The sequence below is a fragment of the Oncorhynchus tshawytscha genome, linkage group LG07 (assembly GCF_018296145.1).
Source record: "Oncorhynchus tshawytscha isolate Ot180627B linkage group LG07, Otsh_v2.0, whole genome shotgun sequence".
NCBI lineage: Eukaryota > Metazoa > Chordata > Actinopteri > Salmoniformes > Salmonidae > Oncorhynchus > Oncorhynchus tshawytscha.
In genome coordinates, this window is record NC_056435.1 from 75,491,864 (window position 1) to 75,501,092 (window position 9,229).

At 57.8% G+C, this 9,229-nt stretch overlaps 1 protein-coding gene across 1 annotated transcript in view; it reads left to right on the plus strand.

The window, feature by feature from the left end:
- Nucleotides 1–9,229, plus strand: part of cass4 (Cas scaffold protein family member 4) — a 36,477-nt gene that overhangs the window by 13,530 nt on the left and 13,718 nt on the right. The gene's annotated exons all lie outside the window — the stretch shown is intronic.

The following is a 9,229-nucleotide window of genomic DNA, read 5'->3' on the forward strand; positions in this document are numbered from 1 at the left end:
ATGGGCTGTCTGTCCCCACCCTGAGATGGGCTGTCTGTACTCACCCTGAGATGGGCTGTCTGTACTCATCCTGAGATGGGCTATCTGTCCTCACCCTGAGATGGTCTGTCTGTATTCATCCTGAGATGGGCTGTCTGTCCCCACCCTGAGATGGTCTGTCCCCACCCTGAGATGGTCTGTCTGTCCCCACCCTGAGATGGGCTGTCTGTCCCCACCCTGAGATGGGCTGTCTGTCCCCACCCTGAGATGGGCTGTCTGTACTCACCCTGAGATGGGCTGTCTGTACTCATCCTGAGATGGGCTTTCTGTACTCATCCTGAGATGGGCTGTCTGTCCCCATCCTGAGATGGTCTGTCCCCACCCTGAGATGGTCTGTCTGTACTCACCCTGAGATGGTCTGTCCCCACCCTGAGATGGTCTGTCCCCACCCTGAGATGGTCTGTCCCCACCCTGAGATGGTCTGTCCCCACCCTGAGATGGTCTGTCTGTACTCACCCTGAGATGGTCTGTCCCCACCCTGAGATGGGCTGTCTGTCCTCACCCTGAGATGGTCTGTCCCCACCCTGAGATGGTCTGTCCCCACCCTGAGATGGTCTGTCCCCACCCTGAGATGGGCTGTCTGTCCTCACCCTGAGATGGTCTGTCCCCACCCTGAGATGGTCTGTCTGTACTCTCCCTGAGATGGTCTGTCCCCATCCTGAGATGGGCTGTCTGTACTCACCCTGAGATGGTCTATCCCCACCCTGAGATGGTCTGTCTGTACTCACCCTGAGATGGTCTGTCCCCACCCTGAGATGGTCTGTCTGTACTCATCCTGAGATGGTCTGTCTGTACTCACCCTGAGATGGGCTGTCTGTACTCACCTTGAGATGGTCTGTCTGTACTCACCCTGAGATGGTCTGTCCCCACCCTGAGATGGTCTGTCCCCACTCTGAGATGGTCTGTCTGTACTCACCCTGAGATGGTCTGTCTGTCCCCACCCTGAGATGGTCTGTCTGTACCCACCCTGAGATGGGCTGTCTGTCCCCACCCTGAGATGGTCTGTCTGTACTCATCCTGAGATGGGCTGTCTGTCCCCACCCTGAGATGGGCTGTCTGTACTCATCCTGAGATGGGCTATCTGTCCTCACCCTGAGATGGTCTGTCTGTATTCATCCTGAGATGGGCTGTCTGTCCCCACCCTGAGATGGTCTGTCCCCACCCTGAGATGGTCTGTCTGTCCCCACCCTGAGATGGGCTGTCTGTCCCCACCCTGAGATGGGCTGTCTGTTCCCACCCTGAGATGGGCTGTCTGTACTCACCCTGAGATGGGCTGTCTGTACTCATCCTGAGATGGGCTTTCTGTACTCATCCTGAGATGGGCTGTCTGTCCCCACCCTGAGATGGGCTGTCTGTCCCCACCCTGAGATGGTCTGTCTGTACTCACCCTGAGATGGTCTGTCCCCACCCTGAGATGGTCTGTCCCCACCCTGAGATGGTCTGTCCCCACCCTGAGATGGTCTGTCCCCACCCTGAGATGGTCTGTCTGTACTCACCCTGAGATGGTCTGTCCCCACCCTGAGATGGGCTGTCTGTCCTCACCCTGAGATGGTCTGTCCCCACCCTGAGATGGTCTGTCCCCACCCTGAGATGGGCTGTCTGTCCTCACCCTGAGATGGTCTGTCCCCACCCTGAGATGGTCTGTCTGTACTCTCCCTGAGATGGTCTGTCCCCATCCTGAGATGGGCTGTCTGTACTCACCCTGAGATGGTCTATCCCCACCCTGAGATGGTCTGTCTGTACTCACCCTGAGATGGTCTGTCCCCACCCTGAGATGGTCTGTCTGTACTCATCCTGAGATGGTCTGTCTGTACTCACCCTGAGATGGGCTGTCTGTACTCACCCTGAGATGGGCTGTCTGTACTCATCCTGAGATGGGCTTTCTGTACTCATCCTGAGATGGGCTGTCTGTCCCCACCCTGAGATGGTCTGTCTGTCCCCACCCTGAGATGGTCTGTCTGTACTCACCCTGAGATGGTCTGTCCCCACCCTGAGATGGTCTGTCCCCACCCTGAGATGGTCTGTCCCCACCCTGAGATGGTCTGTCCCCACCCTGAGATGGTCTGTCTGTACTCACCCTGAGATGGTCTGTCCCCACCCTGAGATGGGCTGTCTGTCCTCACCCTGAGATGGTCTGTCCCCACCCTGAGATGGTCTGTCCCCACCCTGAGATGGTCTGTCCCCACCCTGAGATGGTCTGTCTGTACTCACCCTGAGATGGTCTATCCCCACCCTGAGATGGTCTGTCCCCACCCTGAGATGGTCTGTCCCCACCCTGAGATGGTCTGTCCCCACCCTGAGATGGTCTGTCTGTACTCACCCTGAGATGGTCTGTCCCCACCCTGAGATGGGCTGTCTGTCCTCACCCTGAGATGGTCTGTCCCCACCCTGAGATGGTCTGTCCCCACCCTGAGATGGTCTGTCCCCACCCCTGAGATGGGCTGTCTGTCCCCACCCTGAGATGGTCTGTCTGTACTCACCCTGAGATGGTCTGTCCCCACCCTGAGATGGGCTGTCTGTACTCACCCTGAGATGGTCTGTCCCCACCCTGAGATGGGCTGTCTGTACTCACCCTGAGATGGTCTGTCTGTACTCACCCTGAGATGGTCTGTCTGTACTCACCTTGAGATGGTCTGTCTGTACTCACCCTGAGAAGGTCTGTCCCCACCCTGAGATGGTCTGTCCCCACTCTGAGATGGTCTGTCTGTACTCACCCTGAGATGGTCTGTCTGTCCCCACCCTGAGATGGTCTGTCTGTACCCACCCTGAGATGGGCTGTCTGTCCCCACCCTGAGATGGTCTGTCTGTACTCACCCTGAGATGGGCTGTCTGTCCCCACCCTGAGATGGTCTGTCTGTCCCCACCCTGAGATGGTCTGTCTGTCCCCACCCTGAGATGGTCTGTCTGTACTCATCCTGAGATGGGCTGTCTGTCCCCACCCTGAGATGGGCTGTCTGTACTCACCCTGAGATGGGCTGTCTGTACTCATCCTGAGATGGGCTATCTGTCCTCACCCTGAGATGGTCTGTCTGTATTCATCCTGAGATGGGCTGTCTGTCCCCACCCTGAGATGGTCTGTCCCCACCCTGAGATGGTCTGTCTGTCCCCACCCTGAGATGGGCTGTCTGTCCCCACCCTGAGATGGGCTGTCTGTCCCCACCCTGAGATGGGCTGTCTGTACTCACCCTGAGATGGGCTGTCTGTACTCATCCTGAGATGGGCTTTCTGTACTCATCCTGAGATGGGCTGTCTGTCCCCATCCTGAGATGGTCTGTCCCCACCCTGAGATGGTCTGTCCCCACCCTGAGATGGTCTGTCCCCACCCTGAGATGGTCTGTCCCCACCCTGAGATGGTCTGTCTGTACTCACCCTGAGATGGTCTGTCCCCACCCTGAGATGGGCTGTCTGTCCTCACCCTGAGATGGTCTGTCCCCACCCTGAGATGGTCTGTCCCCACCCTGAGATGGTCTGTCCCCACCCTGAGATGGGCTGTCTGTCCTCACCCTGAGATGGTCTGTCCCCACCCTGAGATGGTCTGTCTGTACTCTCCCTGAGATGGTCTGTCCCCATCCTGAGATGGGCTGTCTGTACTCACCCTGAGATGGTCTATCCCCACCCTGAGATGGTCTGTCTGTACTCACCCTGAGATGGTCTGTCCCCACCCTGAGATGGTCTGTCTGTACTCATCCTGAGATGGTCTGTCTGTACTCACCCTGAGATGGGCTGTCTGTACTCACCTTGAGATGGTCTGTCTGTACTCACCCTGAGATGGTCTGTCCCCACCCTGAGATGGTCTGTCCCACTCTGAGATGGTCTGTCTGTACTCACCCTGAGATGGTCTGTCTGTCCCCACCCTGAGATGGTCTGTCTGTACCCACCCTGAGATGGGCTGTCTGTCCCCACCCTGAGATGGTCTGTCTGTACTCATCCTGAGATGGGCTGTCTGTCCCCACCCTGAGATGGGCTGTCTGTACTCATCCTGAGATGGGCTATCTGTCCTCACCCTGAGATGGTCTGTCTGTATTCATCCTGAGATGGGCTGTCTGTCCCCACCCTGAGATGGTCTGTCCCCACCCTGAGATGGTCTGTCTGTCCCCACCCTGAGATGGGCTGTCTGTCCCCACCCTGAGATGGGCTGTCTGTTCCCACCCTGAGATGGGCTGTCTGTACTCACCCTGAGATGGGCTGTCTGTACTCATCCTGAGATGGGCTTTCTGTACTCATCCTGAGATGGGCTGTCTGTCCCCACCCTGAGATGGTCTGTCTGTCCCCACCCTGAGATGGTCTGTCTGTACTCACCCTGAGATGGTCTGTCCCCACCCTGAGATGGTCTGTCCCCACCCTGAGATGGTCTGTCCCCACCCTGAGATGGTCTGTCCCCACCCTGAGATGGTCTGTCTGTACTCACCCTGAGATGGTCTGTCCCCACCCTGAGATGGGCTGTCTGTCCTCACCCTGAGATGGTCTGTCCCCACCCTGAGATGGTCTGTCCCCACCCTGAGATGGGCTGTCTGTCCTCACCCTGAGATGGTCTGTCCCCACCCTGAGATGGTCTGTCTGTACTCTCCCTGAGATGGTCTGTCCCCATCCTGAGATGGGCTGTCTGTACTCACCCTGAGATGGTCTATCCCCACCCTGAGATGGTCTGTCTGTACTCACCCTGAGATGGTCTGTCCCCACCCTGAGATGGTCTGTCTGTACTCATCCTGAGATGGTCTGTCTGTACTCACCCTGAGATGGGCTGTCTGTACTCACCCTGAGATGGGCTGTCTGTACTCATCCTGAGATGGGCTTTCTGTACTCATCCTGAGATGGGCTGTCTGTCCCCACCCTGAGATGGTCTGTCTGTCCCCACCCTGAGATGGTCTGTCTGTACTCACCCTGAGATGGTCTGTCCCCACCCTGAGATGGTCTGTCCCCACCCTGAGATGGTCTGTCCCCACCCTGAGATGGTCTGTCCCCACCCTGAGATGGTCTGTCTGTACTCACCCTGAGATGGTCTGTCCCCACCCTGAGATGGGCTGTCTGTCCTCACCCTGAGATGGTCTGTCCCCACCCTGAGATGGTCTGTCCCCACCCTGAGATGGTCTGTCCCCACCCTGAGATGGTCTGTCTGTACTCACCCTGAGATGGTCTATCCCCACCCTGAGATGGTCTGTCCCCACCCTGAGATGGTCTGTCCCCACCCTGAGATGGTCTGTCCCCACCCTGAGATGGTCTGTCTGTACTCACCCTGAGATGGTCTGTCCCCACCCTGAGATGGGCTGTCTGTCCTCACCCTGAGATGGTCTGTCCCCACCCTGAGATGGTCTGTCCCCACCCTGAGATGGTCTGTCCCCACCCTGAGATGGGCTGTCTGTCCCCACCCTGAGATGGTCTGTCTGTACTCACCCTGAGATGGTCTGTCCCCACCCTGAGATGGGCTGTCTGTACTCACCCTGAGATGGTCTGTCCCCACCCTGAGATGGGCTGTCTGTACTCACCCTGAGATGGTCTGTCTGTACTCACCCTGAGATGGTCTGTCTGTACTCACCTTGAGATGGTCTGTCTGTACTCACCCTGAGAAGGTCTGTCCCCACCCTGAGATGGTCTGTCCCCACTCTGAGATGGTCTGTCTGTACTCACCCTGAGATGGTCTGTCTGTCCCCACCCTGAGATGGTCTGTCTGTACCCACCCTGAGATGGGCTGTCTGTCCCCACCCTGAGATGGTCTGTCTGTACTCACCCTGAGATGGGCTGTCTGTCCCCACCCTGAGATGGTCTGTCTGTCCCCACCCTGAGATGGTCTGTCTGTCCCCACCCTGAGATGGTCTGTCTGTCCCCACCCTGAGATGGTCTGTCTGTACTCATCCTGAGATGGGCTGTCTGTCCCCACCCTGAGATGGGCTGTCTGTACTCACCCTGAGATGGGCTGTCTGTACTCATCCTGAGATGGGCTATCTGTCCTCACCCTGAGATGGTCTGTCTGTATTCATCCTGAGATGGGCTGTCTGTCCCCACCCTGAGATGGTCTGTCCCCACCCTGAGATGGTCTGTCTGTCCCCACCCTGAGATGGGCTGTCTGTCCCCACCCTGAGATGGGCTGTCTGTCCCCACCCTGAGATGGGCTGTCTGTACTCACCCTGAGATGGGCTGTCTGTACTCATCCTGAGATGGGCTTTCTGTACTCATCTTGAGATGGGCTGTCTGTCCCCATCCTGAGATGGTCTGTCTGTCCCCACCCTGAGATGGTCTGTCTGTACTCACCCTGAGATGGTCTGTCCCCACCCTGAGATGGTCTGTCCCCACCCTGAGATGGTCTGTCCCCACCCTGAGATGGTCTGTCTGTACTCACCCTGAGATGGTCTGTCCCCACCCTGAGATGGGCTGTCTGTCCTCACCCTGAGATGGTCTGTCCCCACCCTGAGATGGTCTGTCCCCACCCTGAGATGGTCTGTCCCCACCCTGAGATGGGCTGTCTGTCCTCACCCTGAGATGGTCTGTCCCCACCCTGAGATGGTCTGTCTGTACTCTCCCTGAGATGGTCTGTCCCCATCCTGAGATGGGCTGTCTGTACTCACCCTGAGATGGTCTATCCCCACCCTGAGATGGTCTGTCTGTACTCACCCTGAGATGGTCTGTCCCCACCCTGAGATGGTCTGTCTGTACTCATCCTGAGATGGTCTGTCTGTACTCACCCTGAGATGGGCTGTCTGTACTCACCTTGAGATGGTCTGTCTGTACTCACCCTGAGATGGTCTGTCCCCACCCTGAGATGGTCTGTCCCCACTCTGAGATGGTCTGTCTGTACTCACCCTGAGATGGTCTGTCTGTCCCCACCCTGAGATGGTCTGTCTGTACCCACCCTGAGATGGGCTGTCTGTCCCCACCCTGAGATGGTCTTTCTGTACTCATCCTGAGATGGGCTGTCTGTCCCCACCCTGAGATGGGCTGTCTGTACTCATCCTGAGATGGGCTATCTGTCCTCACCCTGAGATGGTCTGTCTGTATTCATCCTGAGATGGGCTGTCTGTCCCCACCCTGAGATGGTCTGTCCCCACCCTGAGATGGTCTGTCTGTCCCCACCCTGAGATGGGCTGTCTGTCCCCACCCTGAGATGGGCTGTCTGTCCCCACCCTGAGATGGGCTGTCTGTACTCACCCTGAGATGGGCTGTCTGTACTCATCCTGAGATGGGCTTTCTGTACTCATCCTGAGATGGGCTGTCTGTCCCCATCCTGAGATGGTCTGTCTGTCCCCACCCTGAGATGGTCTGTCTGTACTCACCCTGAGATGGTCTGTCCCCACCCTGAGATGGTCTGTCCCCACCCTGAGATGGTCTGTCCCCACCCTGAGATGGTCTGTCTGTACTCACCCTGAGATGGTCTGTCCCCACCCTGAGATGGGCTGTCTGTCCTCACCCTGAGATGGTCTGTCCCCACCCTGAGATGGTCTGTCCCCCACCCTGAGATGGTCTGTCCCCACCCTGAGATGGGCTGTCTGTCCTCACCCTGAGATGGTCTGTCCCCACCCTGAGATGGTCTGTCTGTACTCTCCCTGAGATGGTCTGTCCCCATCCTGAGATGGGCTGTCTGTACTCACCCTGAGATGGTCTATCCCCACCCTGAGATGGTCTGTCTGTACTCACCCTGAGATGGTCTGTCCCCACCCTGAGATGGTCTGTCTGTACTCATCCTGAGATGGTCTGTCTGTACTCACCCTGAGATGGGCTGTCTGTACTCACCTTGAGATGGTCTGTCTGTACTCACCCTGAGATGGTCTGTCCCCACCCTGAGATGGTCTGTCCCCACTCTGAGATGGTCTGTCTGTACTCACCCTGAGATGGTCTGTCTGTCCCCACCCTGAGATGGTCTGTCTGTACCCACCCTGAGATGGGCTGTCTGTCCCCACCCTGAGATGGTCTGTCTGTACTCATCCTGAGATGGGCTGTCTGTCCCCACCCTGAGATGGGCTGTCTGTACTCATCCTGAGATGGGCTATCTGTCCTCACCCTGAGATGGTCTGTCTGTATTCATCCTGAGATGGGCTGTCTGTCCCCACCCTGAGATGGTCTGTCCCCACCCTGAGATGGTCTGTCTGTCCCCACCCTGAGATGGGCTGTCTGTCCCCACCCTGAGATGGGCTGTCTGTTCCCACCCTGAGATGGGCTGTCTGTACTCACCCTGAGATGGGCTGTCTGTACTCATCCTGAGATGGGCTTTCTGTACTCATCCTGAGATGGGCTGTCTGTCCCCACCCTGAGATGGTCTGTCTGTCCCCACCCTGAGATGGTCTGTCTGATGGTCTCACCCTGAGATGGTCTGTCCCCACCCTGAGATGGTCTGTCCCCACCCTGAGATGTCCCCACCCTGAGATGGTCTGTCTGTACTCCTCCTGAGATGGTCTGTCCCCACCCTGAGATGGGCTGTCCCCACCCTGAGATGGTCTGTCCCCACCCTGAGATGGTCTGTCCCCACCCTGAGATGGTCTGTCCCCACCCTGAGATGGGCTGTCTGTCCTCACCCTGAGATGGTCTGTCCCCACCCTGAGATGGTGTCTGTCCCCACCCTGAGATGGGTCTGTCCCCACCCTGAGATGGTCTACCCTCCCCCACCCTGAGATGGTCTGTCTGTCCTCACCCTGAGATGGTCTGTCCCCACCCTGAGATGGTCTGTCCCCACCCTGAGATGGTCTGTCTGTACTCTCCCTGAGATGGTCTGTCCCCATCCTGAGATGGGCTGTCTGTACTCACCCTGAGATGGTCTATCCCCACCCTGAGATGGTCTGTGTCTGTCCCCACCCTGAGATGGGCTGTCTGTCCCCACCCTGAGATGGGCTGTCTGTCCCCACCCTGAGATGGGCTGTCTGTCCCCCACCCTGAGATGGGCTGTCTGTCCCTCACCCTGAGATGGGCTGTCTGTCCCCACCCTGAGATGGGCTGTCTGTCCCTCACCCTGAGATGGGCTGTCTGTCCCCACCCTGAGATGGGCTGTCTGTCCCCACCCTGAGATGGGCTGTCTGTCCCCACCCTGAGATGGGCTGTCTGTCCCCACCCTGAGATGGTCTGTCTGTCCTCACCCTGAGATGGTCTGTCCCCACCCTGAGATGGGTCTGTCTGTACTCACCCTGAGATGGGTCTGTCTGTCCTCACCCTGAGATGGGCTGTCTGTCCCTCACCCTGAGATGGGCTGTCTGTCCCCACCCTGAGATGG